This window comes from Suncus etruscus, chromosome 1 (genome assembly GCF_024139225.1).
Source record: "Suncus etruscus isolate mSunEtr1 chromosome 1, mSunEtr1.pri.cur, whole genome shotgun sequence".
Lineage (NCBI taxonomy): Eukaryota > Metazoa > Chordata > Mammalia > Eulipotyphla > Soricidae > Suncus > Suncus etruscus.
In genome coordinates, this window is record NC_064848.1 from 117,370,543 (window position 1) to 117,393,370 (window position 22,828).

Sequence of the window (22,828 nt, forward strand, 5' to 3'; positions counted from 1 at the left end):
CGGGATTCTAACCAACCACCTTTGGTCCTGAATGGGCTGCTTGCAAGGCAAACGCCGCTGTACTATCTCTCCGGGCCCACATCTTACTATATTTATAAATAAGAAACCATAACACTTTTGCTTGTGGCCAACCAAGGTTTGATTCCAGGCATCAAGAGTGAACCCTGAGCACCTCAAGGTATAGCGAGAAAGAGAAAAGGAGAAGGGAATGGATAGTAAGGAAAAGGGGAAAAAAAGAAAAGGAAAGAAAAGGAAAAAAAAGGAAGGAAGGAAGAAATGGTATTTCATGTTGTAGGTTTTTTTTTGGGGGGGTCACACCCGGTAGCGCTCAGGAGTCACTCTTGGCTCTATGCTCAGAAATCACCCCTGCAAGGCTCAGGGGACCATATGGGATGCTGGGATTTGAACCACTGTCCTGCGTCTAAGGCAAATGCCCTAACGCTGTGCTATCTCTCCGGCCTCAACTTATTTCTTTTTTACATTTTTTTTTTTGGAGGGAGGGGCTCACAGTCGGCAGTGCTCAGGGGTTACTCCTGACTCTACGCTCAGAAATTGCTCCTGGCAGACTCAGGGGACCATATGGGATGCCGGGATTTGAACCACCGTCTTTCTGTCCTCTGCATGCAAGGCAAATGCCTTCCCTCCAGGCTATCTCTACGGCTCATGTTGTAGATCATATAAATGTGAGATAACGGTTGTTGACAAGTAAGGATAAGATTGGACTTGATCTAGATGACCTGAATCATCCCCAGTATTTTAGAAATTTGGAAAAATTTGAATTTTAACTAGATTAACAAAACACGGAGATGATGTGGAATTTTGTTAACCTGTGCTATTTTCTATTTTAAATATTTAAAAAAATCATTTCCTTTACCTTCGAAATTACTTAAAGATTTTTGCCTATCTATATTTGCACTCTCCACCTTTAAAAGAAAAATTGATACCAATTTATCTGTCTTTGCTCTTGTCTTTTTTTCTGTCTGCACTCAGGGAATACTCCCGGTGGGATCTGGGGGCCATACAGTGCTGGGGATTGAAACCAGATCAGTCACAAGCAAGACAAATAATCTACCTGTTTTACTATTGCTCTGACCTTTTCCTGTTATTTTGCAGGGAGGGTCACCCATCTGTGCTCAGGGCTTACTCCTAGTTCTGCCCACAAGGATTACTCCTGATAGGGATTGGGGGCTATAAGTACTGGTAGTGCCAGGGATAGAATCCAGTTCAGCAACATGCAAAGAAAGCACCCTGCCTGCTGTACTCTCTACAATTTATACATTTTCTTGCAGGGATAATCCCAATGGAGCTAAATCAGTTGTATAAGGTAACTATCCTTTAGGGTTTTTTTTTTTTCTTCCACTTTTTGGGCCACACCTGGTGACGCTCAGGGGTTACTTCTGTCTATGCGCTCAGAAATCGCTCCTGGCTCGACCATATTGGACACCGGGGGATTGAACCACGGTCCGTCCTAGGTTAGCTCCTGTGCAAGGCAAACGCCCTACCGCTTGCACCACCACTCTGGCCCCTATCCTTTAGTTTTTTAAATAGAGACATTATATTCCAGGAGTTTGCACAAGACTAAAAACAGAGAAAAAATTTAGTTTATTCCTGTTATTTATTTATTGTTATTATTTTTTGTTTGTTTTTGGATCACACACGGTAGCACTCAGGGGTTACTCCTGGTTCTACGCTCAGAAATTGCTCCTGGCAGGCTCGGGGGACCACATGGGATGCCGAAATTCGAACCACCATTTTCTGCATGCAAGGCAAACGCACTACCTCCATTCTATCTCTCCGGCCCCTATTTATTATTATTTTTAACAAGCCTTTCACAGTTGTATTTCAGTAACATAGTGACAGTGAATTAGGGCTGTTTCCACCACCAGTGTTGACTTCCTCCACCCTGCATCCCATACCTCCATGCAGTTCCCAGCATTCATCCGTACCTCCACCTTTTGTCCCCTAGACTGCTAGCGTAACAGGTCCAATTTGTGATAGCTTGTTTTAGTTTGGGTCTCTCTCTCTTTTTTTTTTTTTTTTTTTTTTTTTTTTTTGTTTTTTGGGCCACACCTGGCATTGCTCAGAGGTTACTCCTGGCTGTCTGCTCAGAAATTGCTCCTGGCAGGCACGGGGGACCATATGGGACACTGGGACTCAAACCAACCACCTTTGGTCCTGGATAGGCTGCTTGCAAGGCAAACTCCGCTGTGCTATCTCTCCGGGCCCAGTAGTTTATTTCTTAATAGTCATTTACAAATTGTCTTATCCAGTTAAAATTTAGGGCGAATCTGCACATGCCCTATAGAGAATGTTATTGCTCATTTCTTATAAGTACATACCAATATTTATATTAGTAGGCAAGTTAAGGCAAGAATTAAAACAGGATTGAAATCCTAGCCTTGTCATTTACTTGGGATGTTGTAGCCAAATAATTTTCTTAAGTATCACAGAACAATGTCTCAGATTCCATAACAGTACCTAAAAGTGTTGTCTTTCAAAGAAAGTTCTTGGATAAATTCTTTTTCTTGTAATCATTGTGACCCAATACTATCCTCTCACCCCAAGATCCAGTTCCACTGCTGCTTAGCTTCAATCATTGACTTTAATACTATGAAGCTTTGGGAAAAAGCCTTACTGGAAATTAACAGCAGTTTGGAAAATAGTAGGCTCCTGCTCAAAGTAACCATCTTATCTGCATGGCAACCACAAATGTTTTTATAAAAAGGTAGAATAGGGAACACATTTTTAGAAAGGGTAGGGTGACTAACAAATTCACACATGAGCTGATCCCCAGAGGCATAATTCTGATGTAACTGCAAAAACTTATTTCTGGTGCAGGCTTCCACCTTAATCCCTTAAGGAAGACTAAAGCATTCTCAATGTTTTCAACCATTGTGCTTGGATAAGTTTTCAGGTCTTAAACACTGAAATTCAGCTCTTTGGACTGGCTTTACTACTCAAAGGAGAGGAATGTAGAGACTGAAAAAATATAAATAACTACAAAATCTTTGGATGTATTAACAAATTTTCTACAAGCAAGAGAGAAGTAGTGGACTGGAACAATAGCACAGTGGTAGGGCATTTGCCATGCAGGCTGCTGACCTGGTTCTGGGTTTGACCCCTGGCATCCTATATGGTACCCCAAGTCTGTCAGTAGCAATTTTTGAGCACAGAGCCAGAAGTAATCCCTGAGTCCCACTAGGTGTGGTCCACCCCCCCAAAAAAAAAAACCCCAAAAAAGGAGAGAGCAAGTAGCATTTTTTTTCAGTGTTATAATAATTTTGTAGCACTTGAGACCTACAGGTTTGTTAGAGATTAACACTGAGAAGAAAAGCACTTATGAGAATTACAGGCTTTGAAGACCTGCTGTTTAAGCTTCCAAGTTTAGCTTTTCTACTTGCAAATTAACATTAACATAAATTAACTCTTTAAGTCTCAGCTGCAGACCAAAGTGATAGTGCTATAGTCCAGACTGAAAGTACAGATGAGACCACACAACTAGAATAAAACTTAATACTTTAATCTGTCTGCCAAAAAGCTGCCACACTGGCAAGCCTAAGAAGATGAGTTCCGACCAAAGTTATGAAGAAGTTTATATAAGAAAGGGATATAGGGAGGCTCCAGCTTTCTGATGATCTTTTAAAATGATTGGCTATTATCTATGCCGCACAGGGGTCCTCAAACTTTTTAAACAGGGGGCCAGTTCACTGTCCCTCAGACCATTGGAGGGTCTGACTATAGTAAAAACAAAACTTACGAACGAATTCTTATGCACACTGCATATATCTTATTTTGCAATGAAGAAACAAAACAGATACAAATACAATATGTGGCCATAGTTTGAGGACCACTGATAGTGGCACCTTCCTACTGCTCCCTTGTTCTTCCCTAGTAGGCTATCTGATATGGCCAGGTAGCTTGGGGGCAGTATTAAGGGAAATAGCCACTAGCATGTGGTTTACAAAATGTCATTGCTCCCTGCTCAGAACCTGAGAAGAAGCCTGCCATGTGGCCTTTACAGAATGGCCTTCCTCCTTGTTCAGAACCCAGGTCCCTACAGTAGTCAGTGGTAAAGTGTTTACTCTGCATGCAGCAGACCCATTTTGATCCTGGCGTTCCATATAATCCCCAGAGCACTGCCAGGAGTAATTCCTGAGTGCAGAGCCTGGAGTAACCCCTGAGCATGGCTGGGTGTAGCTCAAAAACAAAACAAGCATAAATTAGTTAATTAATTAAAAAATAGAGCCAGAGCAGTAGCACAGCATGCCTTGCATGTGCCTGACCCCAGGACTGACCCTAGTTCGATTCCCAGTATCTCATATGGTCCCCTGTGCCTGCCAGGAGTAACCTCTGAGCGCCTCTGGGTGTAACCCAAAAACAAAACAAAAGAGGAAAAGAAAAAAAATGTAATTAAAAATGTATTTTAGGGCCCGGAGAGATAGCACAGCAGTGTTTGCCTTGCAAGCAGCCGATCCAGGACCTAAGGTGGTTGGTTCGAATCCCGGTGTCCCATATGGTCCCCCGTGCCTGCCAAGGAGCTGTTTCTGAGCTGACAGCCAGGAGTAACTCCTGAGCACCGCCGGGTGTGGCCCAAAAACCAAAAAAAAAAAAAAAAAAAGTATTTTAAAATCTTAGTTGCTACAATTAGAAAAGTATATTTTTCCTATGGGAACTTCTTTGGGGGGGGGCGGGGCAGTTTGGAGCCACATCTAGAGGTGCTCAGGCTCTACACTCAGAAATTGCTCCTGGCAGGCTTGGGGGACTATATAGAAATAAAACCTGGGTTCGTCCTGGATCATCCGGATGCAAGGCAAATGCCCTACTGCTGTCTATCTCTCTGACCCCTCTACAGGAACTTCTTTTTTTTTTTTTTGGTTTTTGGGCCACACCCAGTAACGCTCAGGGGTTACTCCTGGCTATGTGCTCAGAAGTTGCTCCTGGCTTGGGGGACCATATGGGACACCGGGGGGATCGAACCGCGGTCCGTCCAAGGTTACCGCAGGCAAGGCAGGCACCTTACCTTTAGCGCCACCGCCTGGCCCCAAAGGAACTTCTTAAAAGATTTTTTCAAGGACATTTGGATCCAGTTTGAGATGAAATATTTATTTGTAAATGTCAGTGATACCCTGCTTATGATATAACATAAATTTTTGTTTGTTTGTTTTTGTTTTTGTTTTTGGCCCACACCCGGCCTTGCTCAGGGGTTACTCCTGGCTCTCTGCTCAGAAATAGCTCCTGCCAGGCATGGGGGATCATATGGGACACCGGGATTCGAACTAATCACCTTTGGTCTTGGATCAGCTGCTTGCAAGGCAAACGCTGCTGTGCTATCTCTCCGGGCCCATAAATTTCTAACAAGAATAGGAATTATTGTGTTTATCTCTTCCAAAGGGATAATTAACAAGTAACTTCCTTTAGTCTTTTTTTTTATATAAAAATACACTGATGGTAATCTTAGACAACTTTACAAGCCCTTAAATGATACATGTGAAATGCTTAGTAATTATTAACTTATATATATATATATATATATATATATATATATATATATATATATACACATATATATATTTTTGGAGGGTCACACCCAGCAGGGCTCAGGGGTTAATCCTAGATCCATGCTCAGAAAATCACCCCTGACAGGCACGGGGGACCATATGGGATACCGGAATTCGAATCACCATCTTTCTGCATGAAAGGCAAACACCTTACCTCCAAGCTATCTCTCTGGCCCCAAATTATATATATATATTTTTTTTGGTTGTTTGTTTGTTTTGTTTTGTTTTTTGGGGGCCACACCCGTTTGATGCTCAGGGGTTACTCCTGCTAACTGCTCAGAAATTGCCCCTGGCTTGGGGGGACCATATAGGACACCGGGAATCAAACCACAATCCATCCTTGGCTAGCGCTCGCAAGGCAAATACCTTACCTTTAGCGCCACCTCACCGGCCCCAGGTTTTTGTTTTTGTTTTTTTTGGCTTTTTGGGTCACACCCAGCAGTGCTCAGGAGTTATTCCTGGCTCTATGCTCAGAAATGCCGCTGGCAGGCATGGGGGACCATATGGGATGCTGGGATTTGAACCACCGTCCTTCTGCATGAAAGGCAAACGCCTTACCTCCATGCTATCTCTCTGGCAGATCATATATATTTTTATGATCTGATTATTATGTACAAATATACACTGGTCATTAAAACAGATGTGGTATAGGCCTCACAAATGTATAAATTTAGAATTGTCCACAATGAAAATATATTAGTAATTTTGTTAATATTACTAGCATAATGGTTCAAAATGCATAAAACAAATGAATAAATGAATAAAATGAAACAAATGAATAAAACAAACTCATAGAGTTTATAGCTATTATTTGATGTAAGAAATATGGTGCCTGACGAGCACCATATATGACCCAAGCCAGGCCAGGAATGATCCCTGAGTTTAGAGTCATGAATAAGCCCTGAATATCATTGAGTGAGGCCCACGTCCAAAATAATAAAACAACAAAACAAAAAAAAAGCACTCTTTTAAGAATATAATTAGCCTCTAAGTTATGCTATATTTAAAACACTATAAATACATAGGTTTACAAAAGGCAAGAAAGAAACAGCAAGTGAGTTATATTTTTTATAATAATTTCTTAAAGCACTGTAGTTACAAAAATGTTCATAGTGGGGTTTCATTTACTGAATATGCACCACTCTTCACCAGTGTAACTTTTTATGCCACCAATGTTCCCTATTTTCCCCTTTCCCTACCCACTTCCTCTCTTTGGGATGGCCATTCTATTTCTCTCTTTCTTTATCATTATCATGGTAATTATAAGTGCAGTTATTTCTCTAACTGTGCTGACCATTCTTTGTGGTAAGCTTCATATCATGGGCTGGTTCTTCCAGCCTGCATCTCTATTGTCTGAGTATTATTATTATACTGTCTTTTATTTATTTATTTATTTATTGTTGTCATTAACTTCTTTACTCAGAAGAGTAGGACAAGAGCACAGAATTTCCCATTCACATGGTCACTCTGGTTCCTGGAACAGTAAAGGACAGCACTCTCCTAAGCGCCCCGTGAGGACGTCTACACACTGAGGTGCTGTGAGCAGGAACACAAGAGAAGCCGGGCAGGTTGGTCATCAAGAAAACCTGCAACACCCTTCCAGGGTCACACAGAGGTCCATAGAGTTGGTCATCCTCAAGGTCCTGGTTGGTCCTTAGTCCCTGGTTGACCACTGGAGGTTGATCCATTCAGCGACACGGAGCCCGGTGGGGAACTGCCACAGAGTTCAGCACAGCACAAGGGACTTGCATCTGGAGAACCTGCAATCACAAGAAAATGAGTTTTATAGGGGAACAAGGGAAGTGCCCGGGTCACATTTTTGGAAAAGGTTCTTTTATTAAAAAAAAAAAAAAAAAAGATTTATTTTAGGGAGCTGAAGAGATAGCACAGCAGTAAGGCATTTTATATTTGTATATTTATATAGTTATATATATATGTAACCGATCTGGGACGAACCCAGTTCGATTCCTGGCATCCTATATGAATCCCCCCTAAGCCTGCCAAGTGCGATTTCTGAGCACAGAGCCAGGAGTAACCCCTTAGCATCGCCAGGTATGGCCCCCCCCAAAAAAAACCCAATCAATCAATAAATTAATTAATTAAAAATGAAAACAATTGTATTTAAAGAAAATGTATCACATAGTTGACATAACTGATCATAATACATTTGTTTCAAGATAAGGAAAGCAGGGTCCGGAGCAATAGCATAGCGATAGGGCATTGGCCTTGCACACGGCTGACCCAGGATGGGCCCTGGGCTCGATCCCCAGCGTCCCTAAGAGATTTCTGAGCGTAGAGCCAGGAGTAATACCTGAGCGTCACTAGGTATCCTCACCCCCAAAAGAAGATAAGGAAAGCAAAGTTATTGAGAAAAATAGAAATAAAATAGAAGAGAAGAAAAAAGAACTAAAGAAAACTCAGTAGCAATCATTGTCTCTCCAGTAAAGTCATTAATACAATAGCAGAAGGTTTATTAAGCTCTTTTTTTTTTCAAAGATAAGAGATAAAGAAAATACAATTTAAGAAAAAAGGTGTGTGTATGAGAATTGTTTGCATAGGCACAGCCAAAATTGGGGAAATGGAAAGGAAAGAAAACATTGATCTAAAACCAGGGAGGCCTTCCCCATGAAGCAGCCTGGCATAAGACCAACTCCAGGAAAAGGTTCTCAACTAAGCTCCCTTCAGGGTTCATCCCAAGCAAAGACTTAGCTGGAGAAAACATCCCAGCAACGTCCCTGCCCTAAGAGCTGACCCAGGCTGCTGGCATCTGGGGTGCACCCAGGGATCCCCCAAACCCCACGGTCTCTGCACCAAGTGACACCAAGTCACTTGTTGACTTGACACCAAATTCACCAAGTGAATCCCCTGGTTCCTCTAGAAGGGCGCCTTGGCCTCCGACAGCACCGGGCAGCCTCATCTGGCCTGGAACGGGACACCCCAGGCCATTCCCTAGTGCCTGCCCGTCCACAGGTCCCGCGCATGAGCGCAGCCCTATATTCTCTCTCTCTCTCTCTCTCTCTCTCTCTCTCTCTCTCTCTCTCTCTCTCTCTCTCTCTCTCTCTCTCTCTCTCTCTCTGTCTTTGACTTATTTCATTCAGCTTATTTTTTTTGTACAGGCACATTTCAAGGCTTCATTTTTTTCTAACAGCTGCATAGTATTCCTTTATGTAGATGTACCACTGTTTCTTTAGCCACTCATCTGTTGTCAGGCATCTGGTTTGTTTTCAGATTCTGGCTATTGTAAATAGTGCTGCAATGAACATAGGTGTGCAGAAGACATTATTGTATTGTGTTTTGTGTTTTTAGGATGTATCCCTAGTGCACTCTTTCCTTTGACGTGCAAAAGCTTCTCAGGTTAATGTAGTACCATTTGTTTATTTCTGCTTACACTTATTGGGGCTGTGGTGTCTCCTTGAAGATGCCTTTAGTGTCAATGTCATGGAGTGTTTTGTCTGTGTTTTCTTCTATATATCTTATAGTTTCAGGTCTGATATCAAAGTCTGTATCACCCCACACTCTTTTATCTCCAACCCCAGGTGAACGAGTCTAAAGTAGAGTTGTGGGGCCGGCGCGGTGGCACTAGAGGTAAGGTGTCTGCCTTGCAAGCGCTAGCCAAGGAAGGACACGGTTCGATCCCCCTGCGTCCCATATGGTCCCCCCAAGCCAGGGGCAATTTCTGAGCGCTTAGCCAGGAGTAACTCCTGAGCATCAAACGAGTGTGGCCTGAAAAAAAAAATTAAATAAATAAAGTAGAGTTGCTGCATGAAATAATCCAGACCAGGCCGAGGGTAAAACACAGGTATTCTGGCAGGTTTTTTTTTTTTTTTTTTTTTTTTACCTCTTATCAAGAGTGAATTGCCTGTCAGAATGTTTTTTTTTTTTTTTTTTTTTACTGAATACAGAGACAATCCCAGGTGGGGGATTAAGGACAGATAGCTCAGGCTATCCTGAGCCAGTCCTGTCCAGGTTAACAGTAAGACAATCTCTGTTTGGGGGTAAGAACAAATTGTAAACAGACAAATACAAAGAATGATCTTTGTTTTGGGTGAAACCAAATTTAAATAAACAGATATAAAGAAATCAGAGATGATATTTGTTTTGGGTAAAATAAAGTATAATTTAACAAAGGTCTTTAATCCATTTTGATTTGACCTTGGTGCATGATCTTAGAGGTCTGAGTTTGCTTTTGCATGTGGCTGACCTGTTGTCCCAGAACCACTTGTTAAAGAGGCTTTCCTTGCTTCATTTTGAGGGTTTTGGGTTTGTTTGTTTGTTTTTGCTCCTTTAGCAAAGATTAATTGATTGTACGTGTCTGTTCATCTGGGGGCACCTATTTGTCTTTTATGCAACAAGGCCACAGTCGCAGCAGCTGTCTCTGTTGCCAAGAAGTGGGCTCCACCCCTCTTGTTCTTTCCTTCAGGCTGTGTCAGTTCACCTGGGTGACTCAGCCCAGCAAGTGAGTTATTTTGTCACTAAATAACAACCCAAAGTGATAAATTAAATCTGCTCTTAAAGCTTTAACTTTTAGGCTTATTTTGAAAAAGAAAAGTAAGACAGAGAAAAAAAAAAAAGAAACAATGATAACTTTTTTTAAGTTTTAGACTAGATTCGCAGTGTGTGTGTGTGTGTGTGTGTGTGTGTGTGTGTGTGTGTGTGTGTGTGTGTTTGTTTTGTTTTGTTTTTTGTTTGGGCCACACTCAGTGACGCTCAGGGGTTACTCCTGGTATGCGCTCAAAAATAGCTGCTGGCTTGGGGGACATTTTGGGACTCAGGGGGATTGAACTGCAGCCTGTCCTAGGCTAGCGCGTGCAAGGCAGATGCCTTTACTCCTTGTGCCACCATACCGGCCCCTAGAAGAAATCTTTTTTTTTTTTTTTTTTTGGTTTTGAGGTCACACCCAGCAGCTCAGGAGTTTACTCCTGGCTCTATGCTCAGAGATCACTCCTGGCAGGCTCAGGGGATCATATGAGATGCCAGGCTTTGAACAACAGTCATTCTGCATGCACGGCAAATGCCCTTCCTCCATGCTATCTCTCCGGCCCCATAGAAGGAATTTTTTAAAATAATATTTTATTTAAACACCTTGATTACAAACATGATTGTGGTTGAGTTTCAGTCATGAAAGAACGCCCACCCATCACCAGTGCAACATTCCCATCACCAATGTCCCAAATCTCCCTCCTCCCCACCCCACCCCACCTGTAATCTAGATTTCTATTTCCCTCATACATTCTCATTGTTAGGATAGTTCTCAATGTAGTTATTTCTTTACTAAACTCATCATTCTTTGTGGTGATCTTCATGAAGTGAGCTGTAACTTCCAGCCCTCCTCTCTTTTGTCTCTGAAAATTATTGCAAGAATGTCTTTCACTTTTCTTAAAACCCATAGATGAGTGAGACCGTTCCTATAGAACTGATGATCCCTGAAAGTATAGTCTTCATAGAAGGATTATGTTTTGTTTTGTTTTGTTTTGTTTTGGGCCACACCCGGTGGTGCTCAGGGGTTACTCCTGGCTATCTGTTCAGAAATAGCTCCTGGCGGGCCCAGAGAGATAGCACAGCGGTGTTTAAGCCTTGCAAGCAGCCGATCGAGGGCTAAAGGTGATTGGTTCGAATCTCAGTGTCCCATATGGTCCCCCGTGCCTGCCAGGAGCTATTTCTAAGCACACAGCCAGGAGTAACCCCTGAGCACCGCTGGGTGTGGCCCAAAAACCAAAAAAAAAAAAGAAAGAAAGAAATAGCTCCTGGCAGGCACGGGGGACCATATTGGACGCCGCGAATCGAACCAACCACCTTAGGTCCTGGATCCGCTGCTTGCAAGGCAAACACCGCTGTGCTATCCCTTCCGCCCCATAGAGGGAATTTTTTTTTTTTTTTTTTTTGGTTTTTGGGCCACACCCGGCGATGCTCAGGGGTTACTCCTGGCTGTCTGCTCAGAAATAGCTCCTGGCAGGCACGGGGGACCATATGGGACACCAGGATTCGAACCAACCACCTTTGGTCCTGGATCGGCTGCTTGCAAGGCAAATGCCGCTGTGCTATCTCTCTGGGCCCCCATAGAGGGAATTTTTAACACAACTATTTTCCCGTGGCAAGTTAGCTGTAAAGAAATGGATAAACTATATCTTTGACCTGTGGCATGGTAGTTGATATACTAGAAGTGCCTGCCTGGTAAGTGTGATGCCATGTTTCAATACCTGGAATGCCCACAGACGCCGATTACAGCCACTCTGCTGTAAAGAATCTTTCGCACTACAACACTGACCTATGGCACACAGCATGATGTGCGAGAATGCCAGAAGTGAAATATTTGACTCTTGGCAGGTACCACAACTAAAAAAATCAAGAGTTGAGCAAGCACTGTCGCCAGTCATGTGACCCCTGGCGAGCATTACAACCAGAACGTGCCTCAGTATCACACTTTATCAGTGTTGCACACCACACATACCCACACACACACACCAGTGTGCAAGAGCATCAACGGAAGTATGGACATCCCTGCCCTCCCAGGGAGCGCTATAGCTGAATGTTTAAGTATCACAATCAAATGTTGACTCCTGCTGAGTACAGTATAACAATGGCAACAAAGAGAGGAGAAATTGAAAGCAGTAACAAAGCCTGTGTGAGTAAAGAGATAGCACAGCGGTGTTTGCCTTGCAAGCAGCCGATCCAGGACCAAAGGTGGTTGGTTCGAATCCCAGTGTCCCAGAAAATAATTTTGGTTAATTTACCTTTAGAGATTTCTGTTTTACTTCAAATGACTTGTAAATAACTTTCAAGCCCAAATTAAGTTTATTATTGTAAGTAATTTGTGGAGTACACAGTTGTTTTGGTTGGGGGTGAGGGATGGTTAAGTGACCTTTTTGTTTTGCTAGTGATTGTCAATTGGCACAATATTTTAATATTATGCCTCTAAGACAAGGATTCAGTGGGCACAGTGATAAAGAAGGTGGGGGCACTTGTTTTGAATTAGGTCACTTGGGCTATGACCTTGCTTTGATCCCTGAACTGTACACAGTCCCTTGAGCACTGCCAAGGTTTACACCTGTGCAAAGAGCCAGGAATAGTTCCTGAGAATTATTAGGTCTGGCTTTCATGTCACCCCACTCCCAAAAGAAAGGGTTCCAGAAAAAATTTAAGTTTAAAATTTTGTAAACACTGGTCTGAATAAGGAGCAAGTCAGTTATATTCCCCTTCAATGACAGATTTTAAGTCTCAGAAAGTTTTGTCCTTTTGACCTACATTGTGATGAAATAGTTCTTCAGCCACTGTAACATATGATTTGATTGCTGAAACCTACATCAGCAACAAAACAAGACCAAAAAACCTAGATAAAAGAGCAAGTTAAGATCACCTACTCTTTCCTCTGCTGGAATATTAATATATGATTCCTATTTGGATGGCAAGAAGACCTCTTACCTAGTCATGAAAATTCATGAGAATTATACATTAGAATTACTAATGTTCATTGCTATAAAAAGAACCCAACTTTTCATTTTCAAGAATTCTCCATAACTCTGAGGTAGGGTGAAGATAGGGGCATAAAGTATTTAATTTCCTTATCTTTTTTGGGGGGGTGGGCACCACATGTAGCAGAGTTCAGGGGTTACTCCTCACTGTGCAATCAAAAATTGCTCTTGGCAGGCTCAGGGGACCATAATGGATGCTGGGGGTTGAACTCGGGTTTGTCCCACATCATTCACATGCAAGGCTAGTGCCCTACTACTGTGCTATTGCTCCAGCCCCATAATTCCCTTACCTTTAAGTCGAAATGCTTGTACATTTGTGACAGCTTCAAATAAATGTATTTTGAACTTTTTTCACATATAGAAAATAATGCTTTTAAGTTATCCTCTTGCTACTTTACTGATTCCATTTGTATTTTTTTCTTCTCTTGCCCAAATGATTTTTTTTGGGGGGGGGGCACATGCGGTAGTGCCCAGGGGTTACTCCTGGCTCTGCACTCAGAAATCACTTCTGGTAGGCACAGGGGACCATATGGTATGCCATGGATCTAATCTGGATGGGCCACATGCAAGGCAACCATACTCCCAGCTGTGCTATTGTCCGGGCTTCGCCAAAAAGATTTTTTTTTATTATTGTTTACACTAACCAGGGACATGTTTTCAAACACATTTTACACTATTTAATCTCTTATAATCAAAAGTTACTTTTCCTTTGGCCGGAGCAATGGTGCAGCAATAAGGCATTTGCCTTGCATGCGTCTGACCTAGGACAGACTGCAGTTCGATCCTCCAGCATCCCATATGGTCCTCCAAGCCAGGAGAAATTGCCAGGAGCAATTTCTGAGCACATAGCTGAAAGTAGCCCCTGAGTGTCACAGTCCAAAAAAAAAAAAATAATAATAAAATTTTTTTTAAAGTTACTTTTCCCAATTTTGACTGCTGGCTTTCATACTTCAAACTTTGATGTAGTTTGGATTTGATAACTATTTAAAGCAATTTGTAGAACGTTGGTATTGTGGCAATTTTTATTTATTTATTTATTTTTAAATGGTAAAGGGAAGAAGGGAAAAGGAAGGAGGGGGAGAAGAAAGGGGGTAAAGTGGGAAGGAAGGAAGGAGAGAGGAGGAAAATAATGAGAGAAGGAAGAAAAGAAAGGAGGAAGGGAGAGAGGGAGGAAGGAAGGAAAAAAGGAAGAAAGGACAGAAGGAAGGGCATTTATTTTTTTGTGGCAATTTTTAATTCTTAGATTGTCATTCTTTATATGTATATTTTAAAATTTGCAGGTTGTATTTTGTCTGAAATTTGTTCTTTCATTAGCATATGAAAGATCTGCTGATGTTTTCTATTAATGAATATATCTTCCTAAGGATTTTTTATCTCAGATTTGAGGATTCTGCCACTTGATTGCCTCATGTAGCACAGGGAATAGGCCCCAAGAGTCATGACCAAAAACATAGTTTGTTTGTGATTTGGATTTTGTCCCCAGTGTTGCATTATTCCTTTGAGCATTTGGGAAGCAAACCCCCTCTGAAGCAAAAAGTTTGGGGGGGGGGTTCCTGTGCACTTCCAGATATGTACGTTCTTCACCAAATTTTTTTTTTTTTATTTTTTTGACTTTTGGGCCACACCTGGCAGCACTTAGGGGTTACTCTTGACTCTGTGCTTAGAAATCACTCCTGGCAGGCTTGGGGGTGGGAGGGCATATGGAATACCGGGATTGAACCTGGGTCCATCCTGGTTCGACCATGTGCAAGGCAAATGCTCTACCACTGTGCTATCTCTCCAGCCCCTGACCAAAGGTTTTGAAAATGTATTAACCCAGTATGAGATTTTTTCCTCACACTGGTGGAAACTGCTATTATTTCAAAGACCAGGAATAAGTGTGGATGAGGTCAGAAAAAAATTCTTCTACACTATTGACGGGAATGTAGTGATACGATTAATTAACAAAATAGCATTGATAGGATGCCTGAGTGATAGCACAGAGGTAAGGCATTTTCTTGGCATGCGGCTGACCTGAGACAGAGCTAGTTCGATACCTGGCATCCCATAGGATCCCCGAGCCTGCCAGGAGCGAGTTCTAAGCGCAGAGCCAGGAGTAACCCCTGAGCACTGCTGGATGTGCCCCCCCCCTCAAAAAAAAAAAAAAAAGAGCGTGGATATTCCTAAAGAATAAAATTCTCATGTAATCTAGTCATCTGCTTTTGATCTATAGCCCACAAATACAAAACATCAACTAGAGAGATTTGTTAGTGTCTTTGTCTTTGTTTTGTTTTGCAAGCAACCTACCTGCTGTTCTATTGCTCCAGCCTTGTTAGTGTCATTTAATGCCAAGAATGGGAAATAACAATATGTATCCAGATACTAGTGAATCATAGAGACCATTACACACACTACCACTGAGATACATCCCTAACTCAACGTTTGAACTGTTAAGATCGATTGGTGGCTACTAGAAGGAAGAAGGGCAGGTGAGAAAATTGGGACAATAATGAGGCAATAATAATAATAACAACAACAACAACTATGTTGATTTTTAATGATGTATTCCTAAATGTTAGCACTTAGTAATGTACAATGCAATGTTACTTTAATACCAAAACAAAATTAAAAAAAATTTGAACTCACCTCAGACTGTTCTCTTTCCTAATATTTGTAGTGCTGTTTCTTTATTCAAAGTATCTTCTGGGGCAATTTACCTCAGGGTAACCTCGACTGTGTTTCTTTTTTTTTTTTTTTTTTTTTTTTTTTTGGGTTTTTGGGCCACACCCGGTGACGCTCAGGGGTTACTCCTGGCTATGCGCTCAGAAGTCGCTCCTGGCTTGGGGGACCATATGGGACACCGGGGGATCTAACCGCGGTCCGTCCTAGGCTAGCGCAGGCAAGGCAGGCACCTTACCTCTAGCGCCACCGCCCGGCCCCTCGACTGTGTTTCTTATCTTTTTTTTTTTTTTTTTGGTTTTTGGGCCACACCCAGAGGTGCTCAGGGGTTACTCCTGGCTGTGTGCTCAGAAATAGCTCCTGGCAGGCACGGGGGACCATATGGGACACCGATTCGAACCAACCACCTTAGGTCCTGGATGGGCTGCTTGCAAGGCAAACACCGCTGTGCTATCTCTCTTATCTTTTAACTTCTCATTAAAATGCTGTCTTTTAGGTTTTGTTTGGAGATCACTTCTGGTGGTGCTCAAGGACAATTCTTGGTTTTTCTGCTTAGGAGTGACCTCTGGTGGTACTCAGGTACTCAGGGGCACATAATAAAACTGGGGCAGCATTAACTGCAGCTGAATGCAAAGCTGCTTAACAACGTCTTACCTCTTATGCTCTTTGGCCTCCCAAAAAAGTTATTTACAGGACTTCTCTTCAGAAAAGTATCTTTGTAATAATATTCCATAACATGCCTCTGCACTTTAGGAATGGAGACAAATTGTCAGAGTGACAGATGCTTTTTTCTTTCTTTAATTGTATATGTGTGTGTGTGTGTGTGTGTGTGTGTGTGTGTGTGTGTGTGTGTGCGTGCGTGCTAGTCAAGTCACCAGTGATCAGGGATTACTCTTGGCTCAAGAATCATTCCTGAGGCCGGGCGGTGGCGCTGGAGGTAAGGTGCCTGCCTTACCTGCGCTAGCCTAGGAGACGGACCGCGGTTCTATCCCCCGGCGTCCCATATGGTCCCCCAAGCCAGGAGCGACTTCTGAGCGCATAGCAAGGAGTAACCCCTGAGCGTTACCGGGTGTGGCCCAAAAACCAAAAAAAAAAAAAAAAAGAATCATTCCTGGTAATGCTCAGGGCACCACATGTGGTGCTGGGGACAGAACTGATGTCAACCACATGCAAGAAATATGACCTCATCCTTTTACTATCTCTATTGCTCATGAGATTAAAAATTTTATTTCTTGGGGGCTATACCTGGTAGTTGTCATGGTTTACTCCTGGATCTTCACTCAAGAATTATTCCAGGGGCCGGAGCGATGGTGCAAGCTTTAGGGCGCTTGCCTTCATGTGTTAACCCAGGATGGACAGCGGTTCGATCCTTCAGCATCCCATATGGTCACCAAAACTAGGAGTGATTTCTGAGTGCATAGCCAGGAGTAACACCTGCATTACTGGGTGTGGCCCCAAAAAATATTTCCTGGGGGCCAGAGAGAAAATGCAGCTGCAGGGCATTTGCCTTGCACAAAGCTGATCCAGAACAGATGGTGGTTCAAATTCCTGTATCTTATATGGTCCCCTAGCCTGCCAGCGGCAATTTCTGAGTGCAAAGCCAGGAGTAATCCTTGGGAGCTGCTGGGTATGGCCCCCAGATCAATCAATCAATAAATTTTTTTAAAAAAAGAATTATTCCTGGTGAACATAGGGGACCAAATGGGATGCTAGGGAATCTAAGCTAGCTGGATGCAAGGCAAGTGCCCTACCCACTGTACTGTTATTCTGGCTCCAAATTAAAAAATAATTAAATCCCTAGCTCTGTGCTCTTCAACAAATATTAACAAAGCTACACATATTCTTTAACATTCATTCATGTTTTAAAAAGGAGTAAATAAATATTCTTATTTAATTTGAGGGTTGTGATTAAATAAGAATGGTGTTTTTGTCTTTTTTCTCTTCACTAAATCTAAAATTCCTTCTTATATTTTTATATGACAACATTGAACTAATTGACTTCCATTTCATCTTTACTCTAGATGAATTCTAAACTCACGCCAGTGAATTCATTTTCACCTAGACTAAGCAAGGTTGCAAGTTCAACAAAATTAGCTTCACTTTATATTTATAATATTCTAGTCTTCTCTGAATATTTTAAACATCATGCATTTCTATTACTGGAAAACCCGATGCACTGAAAGAAATAAAGATTAAACTCACTCTGAAATTGACTTGTGCTCGATTGCTTCTCATTTTGAGTTATACTTCAACAACCAAGAAACAAGAAAAAATGAACTTCTAAATATTTTCTAATTATCAAAAATAATTTATTTAATGTCTACAATTATTTTGATAGTCTACATAATAATTTTAGCCTTAAGATTTATTTTTCAGAAAATATGTAAGAGTGCTGGTCTTTTTTTTTTTTTTTTTTTTGGTTTTTGGGCCACACCCGGTGACGCTCAGGGGTTACTCCTGGCTATGCGCTCAGAAGTCGCTCCTGGCTTGGGGGACCATATGGGACACCGGGGGATCGAACCGCGGTCCGTCCAAGGCTAGCGCAGGCAAGGCAGGCACCTTACCTTTAGCGCCACCACCCGGCCCCCAAGAGTGCTGGTCTTAAATTCCTAAGAATTCTATATAGAATTTACTTGCTATTTTTTTTTTTTTTTTGGTTTTTGGGCCACACCTGGCAGCGCTCAGAAGTTGCTCCTGGCAGGAATGGGGGGACCATATGTGATGGCAGGATTCAAACCAACATTGGTCCTGGGTTGGCAGCTTGCAAGGCAAATGGCCTACCTCTGTGCTATCTCTCTGGCCCCTCGCTATTTTCTTTGGATGGAAAAATATAAATTTCTTTCTTTTTTGGTGGGGCCACATCCATAAGTACCTGGGGATCATGCAGGGTCAGAAATACAATGCAGAGGCTGGAATAATGGCTCAGTGGTGGGTGTTTGCCTTGTACATTTACACAATGGAATACTATGCAGCTATTAGGAAAAATAAAATCATAAAATTTGCCTATACATGGATGGACTGGGAATCTATTATGCTGAATGAGATGAACCAGAGGGAGAGGGATAGACATAGAATAGTCTCACTTATCTGTGTATATAAGAAAAATAAAAGACAATATGACAATACCCAGAGAGACAATAGAACTGAGAGGACCATCTCACAAGATGAATCTTGCCACAAGGAGCAGTAAATGCAGCTAGAGCACTAACCACAATGACTACTATCATGACAATGATAGCAAGGGAGAGAGGCAGAATGCTTGTCTGAGATTTAGGCAGGGAGTTGGAGTGCGGGGTGGGGGGAAATGGGAGGACATTGGTGATGGACAATCAGACTGGTGAATGGTGGTGAACATTCAATGATGGAAACCCCAGTATAAAAATTTTTGTAAACACAGCGATTAAAAAAATATTCATCCCTGGGGCCAGAGAGATAGCACAGTGGTAGGGCATTTGCCTTGCATGCAGCCAACCCAGGACAGATGGACCCGGGTTCAATCTCCAGCATCCTATATGGTCCCCTGAACCTACCAGGGGCGATTTCTGAGTGCAAAGCCAGGAATAGCCTCTGAGCACTGCCGGGTGTGGCCCCCAAACCAATCAATCTATCTATAAAGTTTAAAAAACAAAGATTATTCCTATGTGAACTTTCCTTTAGAAAACCTTCTCTTGGGGCCGGGCGGTGGCGCTGGAGGTAAGGTGCCTGCCTTACCTGCGCTAGCCTAGGAGAAGGACCACGGTTCGATCCCCCGGCGTCCCATATGGTCCCCCAAGCCAGGAGCGACTTCTGAGCGCATAGCAAGGAGTAACCCCTGAGCGTTACCGGGTGTGGCCCGAAAACCAAAAAAAAAAAAAAAGAAAACCTTCTCTTGTCATAGTACACAATGGATTCTACAAACTACCCTGAACAATTCAATTTATTCTCTATTTTGAACCATTATAGTGAATTGGAAATGGGTCATTGCACAACATATTGTAAAAATACAGCAAGACATGTTGGCTTAAATTTGATGATCAAGAAGTTTCAGATGGGGCCGGGCGGTGGCGCTAAAGGTAAGGTGCCTGCCTTGCCTGCGCTAGCCTTGGACGGACCGCGGTTCGATCCCCCGGTGTCCCATATGGTCCCCCAAGCCAGGAGCAACTTCTGAGCACATAGCCAGGAGTAACCCCTGAGCGTTACCGGGTGTGGGCCCCCCCCCCAAAAAAAAAAAAAGAAGTTTCAGAGATCTCCAAGTCATCTGTAAAACCTTCAGAGGCTATATACTTTTTTATACTGCAGGGTCCCATTGCAACAAATACAGCTGTTTAAATGAGCAGATGTTTAACTGAATGCTCTTTAAAGATATCTATAATAATGTTTTTATGAACAGGAAAATAGATGCAGGATATTTTGGAAGACATAGACTCCCACTGTAGTGCTCATTATTACAATGTTTTAGTGCCTTAATTTCTTTTTTTAATATATTTTTAAGTAACGTGATATTTGAGTTACAGTCATAACCTGAACATCTCCCTTCACCAGTGTAACATTACCCCCTCCCCCTTCCCATCCCCTGCCTGTATTCGAGACAGGCATTCTACTACAGTTATTTGTTTTTAAGTTCAGTAAGTTGTATTTTTTTTCCTTAAAGGATAAGAGTAAAAAATATATATTAAAGGTGTGATAGTGGGAGTCGCCATTGTTTGCATAGGTCCAGAAAAATGGGAAAATGGAGAAAAACTCCTTGACCTGATTACAAAAAGGCCTCACCCTAGAAGTTTATTGGCATAAGACAGACTCTGGGTTCCAGGCATACCAGTTCGTCCAACCCGAGTCATTCTCCGTGGTCCAGGTGAAACTTTTTCACACTTTAGCTATTGTTGGTATCAGGTTCTTATATTTAAAGACTCTGGATTCTGTGCATTTCTTTCATCGATGTCAGGCTGATGTGGAGCATCCTCTAGTTTCAGCATACCATTAAATGCAGAGCGTCTGCCCTGCATGCAGACTGTTGCTGAGTCGTCTGGGTGTTGAGAGCACTCTTTGGAGTAAGTCAATGCCAAAACAGTGGTAGGTCTTCCCTGGTAGAGGCTTGGATCCTGGTAATGTTAAAGAGAATTGTGGTTGTTTCCATAGATGGTATCCATTGTTCAGGTGTGTGTGGGCGATGCCCATTCTTCTGAGGCCTGAGCCAAATCATTATGCCAATGTTGAGGGTAAAAGGCCTAATTACATTACCAAATTTGTGTTCCCATCTCTATTAGATAAGAACTTGCTTGCATATGTATTGTTTTCCCATTTTAATGTGCCTATGCAAAAGAGAAGCAATGCCACAAGATATTGTTGGTGCATCTGGGGGCCGACAAATAAAGTCCAAAATTCCCCATAATTTGGTACAAACATGAAATCTATACAGCGATACTCTTCTACCAGTATTGCTTATAAAACAAATCTCAAAGGCGGAAAATCAAACAATCAAATAACAAATCCAGTGGGCAAAATTGTCACTATATGAGGATATTCGACATGAGTTATAGATGTTAAGGGAATACATCTGAGATATACAAAGGAGATACACGTGACCCTTTTATGTTTTAGAAATAGTCAAGAGGGAGGGGGGTGTTTTCGAGATACCACTTTGGTCTGTGATTGGACAAGCGAAGAGAGCATGGAGCCATGTCTTCCCCTTGTTGCCCGCTGAAGCTTCCGACTCCCCGAGAGGCTTTTGCTTCCTAATTGCTGGAAATTGAAAGTTCAGCAAACCCCTCGCAGCCCCTTGCAGGAACAAGGAAGCCTGGGGTCTCTTTTAAATTGCACCTCACTGGAAACCAATTGCTGGGACCCTGAGCAGGTATAACCCTGGGGACGGGGAGGAAGGAGAGAGAAGGCTGTGGGGGGTTGCTGAGGCTGCATCTTCAACTTATCTTGGCCAAAAAACCGACAGCATGGAACCTTGCCATGACGCATTGCCTGCTGAAGCTTCAGACTCCACACAAAAATTATTGTGAAAGATATGTAATCTACGTTGGCCAAAACAAAAATCATTAGTACAGAAAATGGTTAAATGTGGGGTAACAAGAGATGGGAGTGAGGGAGTAAAGGAATAAAACGAGTGCCTGGATGGCGTTCAGATGACAAGCAGATGAAACACAATATCCATATATATATATATTTGGTTTTTGGGCCACACCCGGCGGTGCTCAGGGGTTACTCCTGGCTCTCTGCTCAGCAATAGCTCCTGGCAGGCATGGGGGGACCATATGGGGATTCGAACTAACCACCTTTGGTCCTGGATTGGCTGCTTGCAAGGCAAATGCCACTGTGCTATCTGCTATCTCTCCCGGCCCATTATATCCATATATTTTTTATAATGTTCTGCGCACTAGCCCCCACGCAGTTTCACAATGGAGAAGATTAATAAGGAAACTTCCCTGATAAGTCCTAATGCCATAACCTATTGTGACCCATGTCCCGCACCCCTTCCTAGGCCTGGTTAAAGCAGCCTTTGGAATGGCGGAGGGCTGCCAAACGCCATGCTGGCAGGACCTCCCAGCTCGGCTCCCAGGAAGGAAAGAGATCCTTCCCAAACCAGAAGGCCGGAAGGTCGCAGCCCCCGCCCCAGACCCTCCCTTTGGAGCCGGGAGGGAAATGGGGAGAGCCTAGGAAAACCAATAAACTCCTCCAAGGGACCCACCTCAGTGGCTTGCCCAGCCATGTGGCCAAAGCCCTGGAGTACCAGAGGAAGGAGGTAGAGGGGTGCAGGGGTGTAGTGTCTTAATTTCTATTCTATTATGTTTATAAGAACCTTTTATTTATTATTTATTTATTTATTTATTTATTTAGGTTTTTGGGTCACACCTGGCAGCCTCAGGGTTACTCCTGGCTTTCTGCTCAGAAATTACTCCTGGCAGGCTGGGGGGGGGGTGCATATGGAATGCCGGGATTCGAACCACTGTCCTTTTGCATGCAAGGCAAACACCTTACCTAGGAGTAATTTCTGAGCACATAGAAAGAAGTAACCTCTGAGCACTCCTGGGTGTGGATTCCCTCCTCCGTCCCCCCAAAAAAACTTTGAAGGAAAAGGAAAAATAATTCTGAAAATAAGGATGAGGGGCCGGAGAGATAGCATGGAGGTAAGGTGTTTGCCTTTCATGTAGGACGACT